The sequence below is a fragment of the Sciurus carolinensis genome, chromosome 8 (assembly GCF_902686445.1).
Source record: "Sciurus carolinensis chromosome 8, mSciCar1.2, whole genome shotgun sequence".
Lineage (NCBI taxonomy): Eukaryota > Metazoa > Chordata > Mammalia > Rodentia > Sciuridae > Sciurus > Sciurus carolinensis.
The window spans coordinates 68,864,382-68,878,826 of record NC_062220.1 but is presented as its reverse complement, the minus strand read 5'-3'; the positions used below and the strand labels follow the sequence as shown (position 1 = coordinate 68,878,826).

Below are 14,445 nucleotides of genomic sequence, written 5' to 3'. Positions count from 1 at the left end.
AGAAAAAGGAGTCAAGGAAGTGTGTAAGCATTGTAGGCACAAAAACAGTGTGTGAGTGTGTGTAAGAGAGAGAGAGAGGAAGAGTGAGAGAGAGAGGGAATACAATGAACTTGAAAAGCAAAAACTAATGGAGAATCTTAGAGGAAGGAGATATGACTAAATAAAATTGCTTCCAATTTTGTTTTTCTATTAATCATTTTGTAGAATTGCATTGTATTTGTTTTCCATTTTCTTTTTCAATAAATTATGAAGAAATAAAAGATAAGGTGGTGAGAATTTTTATGCTAAATAGTAGAAAAATAAGAGTGGGAGAGAGAAAAATTTTAAATGAAGGTTGTATAAATAGAAACATTGAGATACATGGTAATTATTAGAAGTTAACACTATTAAGCATTTACCGATAAATGAGAAACTGCTTTGCATGTATTGTAAGATTTTTCCGTGAGACTCTATAAAGTAGGTTACTGCTATTGTGAACATTTATAAATGAAGAAAATGAGTTTTAAAGAGGCAAAAAGCCTAAGATTACAAACTCAGAGGAGAGTCAGAACTTGAACCCAGGACTCTTAACTGCTTGTGTGGAAGGATCCCAGAACTCTTTACCACCATGCCTCTCTATGAATATGTAGATATAAACTAGAAAACAAATGGAAACATAAAGTAATAACTGAGGAAGAGAACAGTTCTGGGCAAAGAGAAAAATAATGACAGATGAATGTGTGGAAATGATGCAATAAAAGAAAGACTATTCAAGGAAAGACAGAAGATGTAGAAGAACAAGGCGTGACAACCTGCCAATCATTATGTGATAAGGTGAAGATGCTTATGACTTTAAGGAATATCTTTTCTGTAATTACATGCAAGTTCATATGCTGAATCATGCAGGAAAGCATAGCCATGTATCTTGTTAGATACTAGTGATGGGCCTCACAATTCACAATTCATAGGTACCTACTATGTACAAAGTGCAGGGTTTGGGGTGAGAGTTGCAGAAACAGTTTGCAATTCAAGTTGGGAAGAAGAGAGATTTTTATTTTTTAAAAGCTAAATTATAAAACAAGGCCATCCAGGTAAAGTCATGTAAGTGCTAGATGTTAAAGTGTCAGGGAAGGGTTGTAGTTCTTAATGGCCAGGTCCTGTGTGCAAATGGACTTGATCTTGGTGTTGGTGGAAGGGAAAGATTTAAACCCATGGCAAGAAGTAAGGGATGTGCCCCAAGAGTGGCATCTAGAAACGCTGTACAGAGGTGGAATGGAGAAGGCACGTTGGGGCCAGGATTAGAGACCTGTTTCACCAGAGTGGTTTAAGTTTCGTGGCAAATCAATTGGGATTCATAGGTCAAGGTTGGAGTGCAGAGGATTTGGAATAATAGGATCAAAGAATTTACTCTATAAGCAGTTGAAATAGCTTTGCATGTGGGTAATAGATGCTATTTGGTGTTTGGGAAGATTAGCATGTCTTATATCTATTGAACTAGCCAAAATACTTTTAAGATTTGCAGTATTGCAAAATGTTAGGGTGAAAGCTTATACTTCTGGTGGCCCTGGAAATAGCAATGCAACTATTTAAAAAATAATTTGGGATGGCATCAACACATTTCTGCTTCTATTTTAAGGAAAAATTGTCAAAAGATCCTGGTGTCTGATGATAAAAACTGTGGCACAGCATTCAGTGGAATGTGTGTTCACTTGAAATTACAATTCAGAATACTATTAGCAACATGAAAAATATTTATGACACAATGTTGGATACAAAAATTAAAAATCTCAAGATTACAACTTTACTTAAAGTACAAAGTACATACGCATGCACATACACACACCCACACATCCACACATGCATGAAGACACTAATGAAATATAAATGGGAGATTGTGAAGAATTTTATTGTTGCCTGTAATGTTGTATAAGGAAAGAAAGATGGGTTATGTATAGGTTGAATTGGAGCAGAGAGGGTAAAATTGGTTGCAAGATTTGTACTCTTAATATCTCTTAGGAACTCTTAGCCTGACTTCTTGAACTTCCTATACTATGAAAGTAGGTGTTTAAGCCTTTCTGAATTTTCTCCAGTTAAGATTGCGTATCTTTCATCAGATTCCTAAAATTTTTCCCAACTCTTAAAATTCTTGCATAATTAAGAAAAATTTAAAGGCATCTGGTTTTTTTTTTTAATTTATTTATTTTTTTTATTATTGAACACAAATGGGATACATGTTGTTTCTCTATTTGTACATGGCGTAAAGGCATACCATTTGTGTAATCATAAATTTACATAGGGTAATGCTGTTTGATTCATTTTGTTATTTTTTTCCCTTCCCCCCACCCCTCCCACCCCTCTTTTCCCTCTATACAGTCCTTCCTTCCTCCATTCTTGCCCCCCTCCCTAAACCTAACTCTAAACCTAACACTAACTCTTCCCACCCCACATTATGTGTCCTCATCCACTTATTAGCGATATCATTCTTCCTTTGGTTTTTTGAGATTGGCTTATCTCACTTAGCATGATATTCTCCAGTTTCATCCATTTGCCTGCAAATGCCATAATTTTATCATTCTTTATGGCTGAGTAATATTCCATTGTATATATATACCACATTTTCTTTATCCATTCATCAATTGAAGGACATCTAGGTTGGTTCCACAATCTGGCTATTGTGAACTGAGCAGCTATGAACATTGATGTGGCTGTATCTCTGTAATATGCTGATTTTAAATCCTTTGGGTATAGGCCAAGGAGTGGGATAGCTGGGTCAAATGGTGGTTCCATTCCAAGTTTTCTAAGGAGTCTCCATACTGCTTTCCAGAGTGGCTGCACTAATTTGCAGCCCCACCAGCAATGTATGAGTGTACCTTTCTCCCCACATCCTCGCCAACACCTGTTGTTGCTTGTATTCTTGATAATCGCCATTCTAATTGGGGTGAGATGGAATCTTAGGGTAGTTTTGATTTGCATTTCTCTTATTACTAGAGATGTTGAACATTTTTCCATATATTTGTTGATTGCTTGTAGATCTTCTTCTGTGAAGTGTCTATTCATTTCCTTAGCCCATTTGTCGACTGGATTACTTGCATTCTTGGTGTAGAGTTTTTTGAGTTCTTTATAGATTCTGGAGATTAGCGCTCTATCTGAAGTATGATTGGCAAAGATTTTCTCCCACTCTGTAGGCTCTTTCTTCGCATTGCTGATAGTTTCCTTTGCTGAGAGAAAGCTTTTTAGTTTGAATCTATCCCAGTTATTAATTCTTGCTTTTATTTCTTGTGCTATTGGAGTCCTGTTGGCATCTGGTTTTTAATGTGTTCCACAAAAAATGATTGTTACAACTATAATAAAAGAGAACTTGCACCTAGATGTCCTTCAATTGATGAATGGATAAAGAAACTGTGGTATATATATACATATATACAATGGAATATTACTCAGCCATAAAGAATGATAAAATTATGGCATTTGTAGGCAAATGGATGAAACTGGAGAATATCATGCTAAGTGAGATAAGCCAATCTCAAAAAAACCAAAGGACGAATGATATCGCTAATAAGTGGATGATGACACATAATGGGGGGTGGGAGGGGTTAGTGTTAGGGTTAGAGTTAGGGTTAGGGAGGGGGGCAAGAATGGAGGAAGGAAGGACTGTATAGAGGGAAAAGAGGGGTGGGAGGGGTGGGGGGAAGGGAAAAAATAACAGAATGAATCAAACAGCATTACCCTATGTAAATTTATGATTACACAAATGGTATTCCTTTACGCCATGTTCAAACAGAGAAACAACATGTATCCCATTTGTTTACAATAAAAAAAAAAAAGAGAGAACTTGTTAGGAATTTTTCTAAGAAGAAGTGATAGATTTTAGTTTAGAAAGTATTTGAAATGTCTGATTTAAAAGATCCCTTCTAGCTAGAGTGATTTTGGTGAGTTTTGTTAAGAGTAGAATTATCAAACCTTTATTTCATTTTTATGAATCAATGACTTCTGCATTATTTAAATAAGATTTTAAATATCAAAAGTAAAGTCATCTTAAGGAAAGAATTTACATGTCATATATTCTTGAAAAGGGATATGCTCAAGGGAGATGGATTCCAGAAAAAGGTGTGTGTGTGCGCGCGCTTAAATATATAATGAAAAAGGTAGGACAATCACCTAGGCACTCAATGTGTGGCTGTATGAGAGGTCATTGCTATAGCAACTGAAACATCCAGGAAATGGTAATGAGCCTTGTTTTACAACCTGTGATGAAAATGGAATTATTTGCAATGGGAACCCTGGCTGTTTTTCTGTTAAATGATTTGGATGTTCCTGGAGCCAAGCAGTCCAGAAAAATAGTGAGGTTGAACCATATGAATTGTTGAAATTTGATGGTTTTTTACCTGCAAAAGAGCAATTTCATGTGGTTTGATCCCTAAAGTTTCTTATTCCTTACAACCTCCTCTTTTTCTCTCCTTGCTTCCACCTCTTGTTACAACATTTTAGATTTCACTTATGATTACACTGTCACTATTTCATTCTTAAATTGTCTGATAAATTTTCATATATATAAAAATAATCTCACTAAGAAATCTTTAAATGCAATACTACTAGCCATTTGTTTTGATTAAAATTCATTTTTGATTAAAATTCATGTTGTATACTATCTTCATACAAACATGAGCAGCCATAAGGGAATTCTGTATAAAGTGGCACAGGGATATCAGGAATACACTGTCAGTTCATCAGTTCTCTTGTTAAAGGCATCTGTGTTCTGGTTACTTTTATTTGCAATGATTTTTTTTCCCCCAGAATCATTCTTAATTGTACCAATAACAGAGTTCTCTTTTTAAAACAGTGGTTTGTAAAATCTGTATGTACTCTACATAAGGTGGGACAGGAATGGCAGGGAGATGGTGATTGAGAGAAAGGTAAAGAAAGACCTGAGGGTTAAATATGGGATAACTATCTCTGAGTTTTCACAATGAAGCAAATTTCAGTTTTGCTATTTTGATGGTACACAGAATCAGAAAGTAACCCAATCTCTGATGTTCTCTTGAAATGTTTAAAAATGTACTAATTTATTTCGAAAACATATTTTTTTCAGTCTCTCTCAACTCAACTTCACAATGCTTTTCTAGAATTTTGGCATTTTGCCTATTAGTAAATTATGAAAAAGCAGTAGGATACCAGTCTGCTGTGCCACAATTATCTGTGGGGTTGCAGGGTCTCCGTACTGTATTTACAGAAACAGATGACTCCTATGGCACTTTTCACCAAATGACATGGCATTTAACTTGTCTCCAATTCCGCAGATCTGCAGCTTTGAGAAACACCTTTTGATGCCTGTGAGTTTCAGAGTTTAGCATAGCTTTTCAGGGCAGAGGAAGGAAATTCATGGTTAATTCATGAGCCTGAGTTTATAGGCTACTTTAGCAAAACTTTATCTCATTCAACCAGCTAACAGATATCCTTTTTACATCTTGTAAAGAAATACAAAAGATAAGCATTCATGATTTCTGCACTAGGAGAACCTACAAAATATTGCAGAGCACTGGCAGCGAATATAACCTTGGACAAATAAGAAAGCCTATTGAACAGTAACAAAAATAAAAATCATGAAGGTAAAGTAGTTGAGGAGGGAGCTCTTCCATTCTGGAAGAATGCTTGGAAGAATAATTTGCTCATAGTTTCATTCATAGAATGGTGTTTTATTCATTTTTATTTATTTAAGATAAACCCTAGGCTTGGTGTGGTGGCACACACCTGTAATTCTAGCTATTCACGAGACTGAGATAGGAGGATCCCAAGTTTCAGAACAGCAACTTGGTGAGACTCTGTCTCAAAATAAAAAATTAAAAGGGCTGTGGGTGTAGCTCAGTGGTAGAGCACTTGGTTTAGCATGGAGAAGGTCCTGAGATCAATCCCCAGCACCATAAAACAACAACTTACTAACATACCCCTACTGTGCGCCAGGCATTGTTCTAGGCAGTTTGTGATTATTAACTCGTTAATTCTCATAAAAGTTTGCTAAAGAAAGTTATATATTATCTTCATCTCACATATGAAGAAAATGAGGCACTGAGGGTGAATATTCTACACTGGAATTATGATATTTAGAACTTTAAAATTGGTATAGAAACTATTTTAAAAATTTGAAATTTTCTGATTTGTTTCAATAAATATTTAGATAGATATGTTTAGTTTTCAATGAAGAAATACATATGTAAAAAAAACATATCTAATATTATGTACTTATTAAAATGGTACCATGTCATATCATGTAGAAAATCAGTTACAAAGTGGAAGTGGATAGATAGGTCTGGACAACCTGAGAAAAAATACAGGAGAGAGAAAGCAGAGTATACATTTTGGTGCCATAATTGCCTCTCCTGGTCCCCCAAACAGAACTACTTGTTTGAGAATGTGTTGAACAGGCTAATAAGAGTTAATAACCTGATGAGTTTAAAAAGAGATATCCAAAATTACATTTTTGAGGGCAGACCTGCTTTTTTGGAAGGAGTAATAGCTACCATGACTTTGACCTCTCTTAATAAAAATTTATTGCAAGATAAAGAATCTGTGTGAATGGCAGTGAATGTAACCTTGGACAAATAAGAAAGCCTATGGAACAGTAACAAAAATAAAAATCATGAAGGTAAAATAGTAGTTGAGGAGGGAACTTCTGTGTAACAGTCCTTATAGTTCTGTTTTAGTGGGACATTGCCCATTTTTATCATAAAATGACAGATTTGATGATGGATTTTGAGAAGCCTGGTAAACTCCATACCTTTATTTACTGAAAATGTTTTGAGTAGCCCACTGGGTAACCATTCTTGCAAAGGATCAAGCACAGTGGGAGCCAGAGCGAGAAATGGGCCTGCAGAAGCATTTAGCATTTAATGGGTAGTGAAGCAGTGTGCTGAAATAATTCAGATTAGGCTCGGTCACTCAAGCTGCATAATCGGACTCCTCTCTCCTCCATTCAGCCCTTACCGTTCAGAGCACAGTCACAGTTTAAAGCACCATTTTAAGGCGTCCTTACACTGTCCTTTAAAATGCAACCTCTTTCAAATTGGTGTGTGAGCCTTTTTTATACCTGTGGGAATAGCTAACTTGGAAAATAAAAGGTTATGTTAACATATTACTTGAAAAATATGGGCAAATTCTATATTCCAATGGAAATGGGTTTAAAAAAATTTTTTTTCTTTACTTCAAAGGAATGAAAATACCCAAATGGGTAACAACTATAAATCATACTCTTTACCGTATTTTACATTGTCAGAAGCATGAGCTGTATCAGTGACTGGCCAGCAGATTATTTTGTTTTCTATCAACTGGTACCACTTATAATGTACACATGAAGCAGCAGATATGTAATCAGGAGGAAATAACTTTCAAGGCTTTCCCCTTCTGCTTGTTTTATCTTTTAAAAGAGTGAAAAATAAATCAGAAAATTATTTTCTGTTTTTCAAGTTTCCATTAGCATAATTCAAAGCTAATTAGGATGTATTAAGCAGGGAGCCAGATGTGCCAAGGGAGGACCCAATAGGATTCTCTGATGTCTCTACTTGGTTGGGGTTTAGAGGTCTTCTGGCTATGGTTGTTGTTGATCCCTCTGACAATATGTTTTAAAGGAGATTATGTTGTGCATTGATTGTGCTCTTGTGAAAAAAGGCATCATTTTAGGCAGACCTCAAGTTATACTGAAAAGAGAAATATATCTATCTATTATTCACCACTGTCACTTTAAAATAAATGTGGAACAGATTCTTAGGTTTGTTTTTAGAAAGCAAATAACTGTAATTGAAAATACAATGGATGAACACTTGAATTGTAGCTAGTAAATGTCTTAAAAACTTTCTTCTCTTGAAGTTTTTTTTCCAGAAAACCCTGAAGCTTGAAAAGTAATATTAGAAATTCAAGCAAAACCAGGTTGCTTAAGGATTTGTGGAGACTCCAATAGTGAGGTCCCGCCAAACGTGACACATTTTAGCACACCCTCCATTACTTTCTTTAGATCTTCTTAACGTGAAATATAATCCTAATGTATCTAGCACTCTAATGAGAATTCCAGCTCACCATTTATTATTTTTATTTGTAAACATAACCAATATTTTAAAGTTCTTACAGGTTAGATAGGTAAATACTAACAACAATGAGTCCTAGAGAAGCCCCCAAGAGGAACAATATTGAAAAATAAATAGGTAAGGGAAAGAAACTAAATGAATAGTTCTAGCTTTAATTTTCACTCAGGTATCACATTAAATTAATTGAAGCAAATTGAGTTTCTAGGCTACCATGAAAGAACAAAGTAAAAAAATGACTATTGTGAGTCCTGTGGATGGTGGGTTGTGCACACGTGTGATTTAGGTTCTGAAAACTGCTATAAAACAAGTCAGTGAAGCACTGTGTCCTGCAAAGAAACAATATTTAAACATCTGTGCAGGACTTCCACGATGTTATTTTGAGTTATTATTAAGTTATAAAAAAAGAAGAAAGAAGAAGAAGAAATTAGGTAGCATTCTTACCCTTTCCCCTCAAAGATGAAAATGTGGCAGTTACTTTCTTCAAATAATACTACTGAGCATGATCTATTCTGTATTTTACTAAATAATTTTGAGCAACTAAACAGATATTGCTTGCTTCTAAATGGACAGGGGGAAATGTTTAACCCCATTGTATTGCCACAAAGCCAGGCGATCACCCTGGGAGGCCTGGAGGCCTGAGCAGCTTTGGATTGGCTGTCAGAGCAGGACTTTAACATTTTACTGCACATGGCCCAGCCACCGCAGGGCTCGATTGCCAGGGCTGTTTTATCTGCAGAAATGTGCTGGGATGGGCACTTTGCTTAAGATTTTACTTCTGCCACTGGAAGGAATGGGAAGCACTAAGATAACTTCGTTTACAAGGTAATCTGGGCTTGTTTATCTGCAGAGGGAAATGATGTTTGACAGCCTTGTTTACTGGGACCGATCGATTTTTGTTCCTCTTCTCGGGTATCTTTACAATGATTTGTTTAAAATGGAAGTCAAAATTAGAATTGTATTCCACCCATTAAGACTTGTCTGAAGCTTTGTGTTCTCTGTTGTTCATTGATTTGGGTTTTATTTAATCTAGTTAATGGAGTTTGTTTCAAAAGTATCTTTCACATTGCTTGTTCAACACTTAAAAGAAACTTTGATGACAGTTGGATTTGATTTGAGTATTTTTAGTAGCAAAATGTGAACATATTTAAAAAAAAAAGAAATGCGAGTGGGGCTATGTTTGCTGTTAGGCTACACCAACAGAATGTATTAACAGGTAATTTCAGTACATTTTGACATTCTTTGTATAGTCTCAGGGACCATTTTTATATAACCTTAAAATGGTTTTCTAGTGAGACCTTATTCTCCTTTATTTTCTGCATTACTGATATTTTAAGTAATATTTTAATACAGTACTTTGTATACAGAATGTAGCATAATCTTTATTCATGTGTCTTTTTGATTAAAAAGATTCTGTTGTCATTTTCTCTGTACTAACACTTACTTGAGTATTCCCCTTTTCTGTATGAATTCTCTTGTATTCCAGAGAGTGCAGTGATCAAGAGGATGAGAAAAGCTAAACTAGGGGCACTTTTTTTCAATACCATCATTTGATTTATTAACTTTAGCTTATGAAATATCCTCAGAGACTATCTATAAGATTATTTTCAATGTCTCTCAGTTTTTTTAAACTTATGAGATGAAATATGGTATGATTATACTAATGCAACCAAACTACTACTTTCAAAACAAAGTTTTACATCTTTAGAAATACCCCTGAAAATAAATCATCTACTGCAGCTGGACATGAAGAAAGCATATGAAAAGATACTGCTGTTTTCCTAGGATATTTTTTCCATCATTAGATTTTTCATGAACAGTAACAAGCTAGCATGAATGTCACTATAAAAATTACTTATGTTTCTACATAGCGCTTTACAGTTTACACTATCTAGTTTGGTCCTCTTAATCAACTTCTGCAGGTAGAGCAAGATTTATCAGCCACATTTGAAAGATGAGAAAAGTAAAATTTAGAGACAACTGAGCAGCATAGCATGCCCCTCACCACCCAGCTAGGAACATGCAGAGTGAATTCCCACCCAGGCATTCAGAGCAGTGCCCTTTCCAAGACACTGTGTTGGCTCCATGTGCTTGGTATTTGCTTTAATGATAAGACTGTTTGGTCTAAGCCTTTTAATAGAAAGGCTCTGGCAACAGCTGGTGTTAGGTAGATCAAAAATGAAATCAGAGCCTGTTTGGTTGGAAAGTGGAAAATCCAGAGAGTGAGACAGAAAGAGAAAGGACCCCAAATAACTGAGTGTTGATGAAATTGTGGTGAATGAGATTTGTGCTCCCTCCTTTCCTCTGTTCTAAACAAGCCCCTACTCCTTCAGTGCTGCTTCCTCTTGTTACCGGTTTCTTTTGAGAAATTTGCTAGGTCTCATATCCTCAGGCCACTGTAAATTACAAATTAGAATCTAGGGCACTCTCTCCACACTTGATGTTTACATTTCATTTCTAGAAACATAAATGATCAAATCCACATATATCCCCTCAATGATATATACAGCCTCAGTTTCATATGTGCTTGAATGACATTGAGAATAATATTATTTCTACTATTGAGGGATATTCACTTGCCATGCCTGCCTTCTTTTCATTATGAATTTTCTTTTTTTAAATTTTAAAATTTTGGTACGATATAGTTATACATAATAGTATAGTTCATTTTGACACATTCATAAATGCATGTAATAAAAGTTTTCTCCATTTCAGTCCTAGTGCTACTCCCTTCCTTCCCCTCCTCCTTTCCCAGGATCCCTTTCTCTATTCCACTGGTTTTCCTTCTGTTTATTTATTTTTAACTGATGAATAGTCATTATATATATCATTGGAATGCACTGTGGTATATTCATACCTGTACATAGTATAATTTGGTCAATCTCACTCCCCAGTTCTTCCCTTTTCATTCTGAATTTTCTTATTCTTCAAATAACTATGCTCTTACAGTTTAATTCCACCACTTTGTCAACCCACTTCTCACTGAGTGTTTTCACAACTTCCTCCCATTTTTCTCAGGAAATTTCATTATGGATACTGTATTGTATAATACTTAACCTGAAAGTTGAATGAAAACTGAAATGCTTTTTTAAGCTTCGGCCCTAGTTGAAATACTTGCTACTATGTCATTAGTATTAATAAGGTTATAGGAATATTCTCTTTCCTGGTTTGTTCCCTAGCATTCAGACTGTCTTGATTAGTGGGAAGTCCTCATTCACTATAGTTGTCTTTGGTACCAACATGCCATTCAAGCCAATTCTGTTAATCCCAATCTATGACTTTTTAATACAAAAAGGTAGACTAGTTAAGTGTTATCTTTTATCTCACAAATACAATTATATGTGTGTGTAGATTTTACACATATAACTATTTTTTTAATTAAAATTAGTTTTTACTATTGAAGATTATAAAAAAAATTTAAATGGCCCATAACTCATGGCACTCAGACATCTGGCTAATGATTTAAGAATTTCTAATGATTTAGAGATTGAACAGTACATAAAGATGTTAAAATTATATGTAAATATCGCCTCAAATCCTTTTTCCCCAAGGAAAATGCTATCATCAGTCTGTTGTGTATCCTTCCTATCTATGCTTTCTAAGAATGTAGTGGTTTAAAATTGGTCTTTTCAATATATCATGTCAAATTAACACTAAATGTGATCACTTTGTGGAATAATTCACTCATTCAACGAATAATTATTAATGGTCTGTATTAAGGTATTTTCTAGGCACTAGGGATATAGCATGAACAAAATAAACAAAATATTGGCTTTCATGAAGGCTTTGTTCTGTGCATGAGACGATAAGCAAGATAAACCAATAAAATATTTAATGTTTTAGATTTTGGTAAATGCTGAAAAGAAAAATACAGTAGGGAAAGGAGATGAGAGTTGAATGTTATCCTTTTGATAGGGCAGCCAAAGAAGTCCTCAGAGAGAATATGGCATACAAAGAGAGTCCTACAGAAGACAGCAGGGTGAAGGGGGCAAGCAATGCATCTTGGAGGAACTAGAGCAACAGATTAGAACCCCCAGCTCCAGGAAAATATTTTTTTCTAAATGTCAAGAGGCAAATTTTTATTTATTTTTTTCCTAGTAAGTCACCCAAAAAAGAGAGATAATTTATTTAAAGTGATAGTGCACTAAGGTTATTTATAGGAAGAAATTTTTCCATCTCAACTATTTTGCAAAATTAAGCCCCAGATCAAGAACAAGAGTCCACTACTCTCTCTGACAAGGTACTGTGGCAACCCAGGAATTCCTGCCTGAGAAGATCCTGTGGCAACCCAGGAATTCCTGCCTGAGAAGATGCTGTGGCAACCCAGGAATTCTGGTTACACATTCCTCCTTTCTTTTATGGTTGTGAAGTTGCCAAGAATTTTTCCTTATAGATTGGTTGAAAAGACTAATGATATATTTCCCCCTTTTCCCACAAGGGGCATTTCTGGAATCTTCCTTTTGAGAAGTAGTCCTTTCCACCACCTTCCTGAAAAACCTGGAATTGTGCCTGACTGCAGCAACCTCCTATCAGGGAAGGAAGTGCCTCCTCTTGTCCTGAGTGAACAGGGGCTCAGGGCTCAGGTTTGCCAGGCATGTGGTTTCTGATGATCCTGGCCTTGGCCAAAGCTAAAAATAGCATTAAATTTCACACAGGAGTTAAGTCAGGAACTATTTATTTATTTGGGTGATATAATCATAGCAGCATATGAAAATAGACTAATAAGGCCCTGGGTTTGATTCTGAGTACCACCAAAAAAAAAAAAAAAAAAAAAAGGAAGAAAAAAAGTTTTGTGCACTAGTATTGGGACTTAACTCAGGTAGAAGGTGCTGGCCTCATCCCAGACTCCTACACCTTGTCCTGTCTTTCTTTATTGCCCTGCCTCCAGTACAACTGGAGGCTCCACTTCTTTATCTGTACTGTGATGCTGAGCCTGTTGAAGGGAGGCAGGTGGCTTTACTGAGAACTGCAATAGATCCTGTCAAGTCATTTGCTCTTTTGAAGAATAGATCACTTGCTGATTTGACTGCATCTAAATTTGCCATGTTTTGACCCTTTCTAAAATGACTTGAGAGAAGCATAGTTATTGACTGTGAGGGAGAGGGAAGGAAAAACTAAAAACATTTATTTCTTTAGAGACCGAATAATTCATATAAAAACACCATAGCTAGATGAAAAAAAAAAGAATGGGTTTGATCATTGAAAGCTGTGAATATCTATCCCTGTGCCATCACACTGGATCAAGCACAGTTCTGCTTTGTAATAGTTTTTTCTTCCTGTCTCAACTTGGTTCCCCTTCAGCCTATTCTCAAAACAGGCTATTTCACCCGTCAGAGGGGAAGTCAGATTGGGTCATTCTGCTCAAAACCCCTCAAGGGTTTCCCATTTCACTCAGGGTGAAAGCCAGAGACCTTGCAACAATGTACCAATCCAAGGTCATCTGATGTCCACCCCCTGCCATCTCTGACTTTTATTCTCCCCTTGCCTACTCTCCCCAGCCCCTCCAGCCTCTTTGCTGTTCTCAAACAGGAAATGTACTTCTGCCTCTGGGCCTTTGCATTTGCCAGGACCCCTCACCCTGCCTGCAAAGCGCCTCCCCAGCCACCCATCCACTCAAAGCACACCTTCCAAGGAGGCATCTCCCTGACTGCCTCCTCATCTTCGCACTCTCATCCTCTCACTGTACTTTGGTTTTTCTCCTCACACACTATGTTTATTTGCTTATTTATTTTTTCTTACTATTTTTTTTTCACTCAGTGGAATATAAGCTGCTTAGAAAAGAGGGTTTCTGCCTGTTTTATTCACTGTTATCTCCAGCACCGAGAACAGTGCCTGGTGCATCACAGGTACTATTTGTTGAATGAATGACTTGTGAAAATTTAAGAGGAAAAGAGATCTTACTATCTCTAAGAGTAATAAAAATCCGGAAGTTGCACCAAAAAAAAAAAAAAAAAAAAGAAACTTAAAATGAAAGAAATGTGGTGTATACTCTGTCCATTCCCACTGACAGGCCTGTTTCTGGGTGTTCTGGATAGCTGGTTCAGAAGGAAAGGCCTTGGATGCGTCCAATGTCATGCTGAAATGCAAATGATGCTGGGAATGGCAATGAGAACAATGCCCAAAAAAAACGTAGGTGGAAATGGAAATTGGCTATTTCACTTTCAGAGTAATGATTTTCAAAGTGAAGGAATTGAATAGGAAATAAATTAACAAAAACTCTGTCTCTGAAAATGTAAACTTCATTCACATTCCAATCTGTGCGCTTTTTCAAGCCCAGTGATCCAGGGTCAAAGGGCACTTGTATTAGCATAGACCTCACTTTGTTAATTCACCTCTGACTAACCCTGTGAATTCTTTGTTATGATGGTGGCCTTCCAGTGACAATGAAACCAAGCTC

General features: G+C 36.1%; 1 protein-coding gene across 44 annotated transcripts in view; it reads left to right on the top strand.

Moving 5' to 3' along the window:
- The window catches only part of Nrcam (neuronal cell adhesion molecule), a 273,474-nt gene that overhangs the window by 108,023 nt on the left and 151,006 nt on the right, over nt 1-14,445 (top strand). Inside the window, exon 1 of one of the 44 annotated variants that reach the window (XM_047560509.1) lies at nt 8,765-8,873. The exons of the other annotated variants lie outside the window; for them this stretch is intronic. The gene's annotated coding sequence lies outside the window, so the exon portion shown is untranslated. Of the gene's footprint in view, nt 1-8,764; nt 8,874-14,445 lie in introns of those variants that run through there. 44 annotated transcript variants of the gene reach the window in all.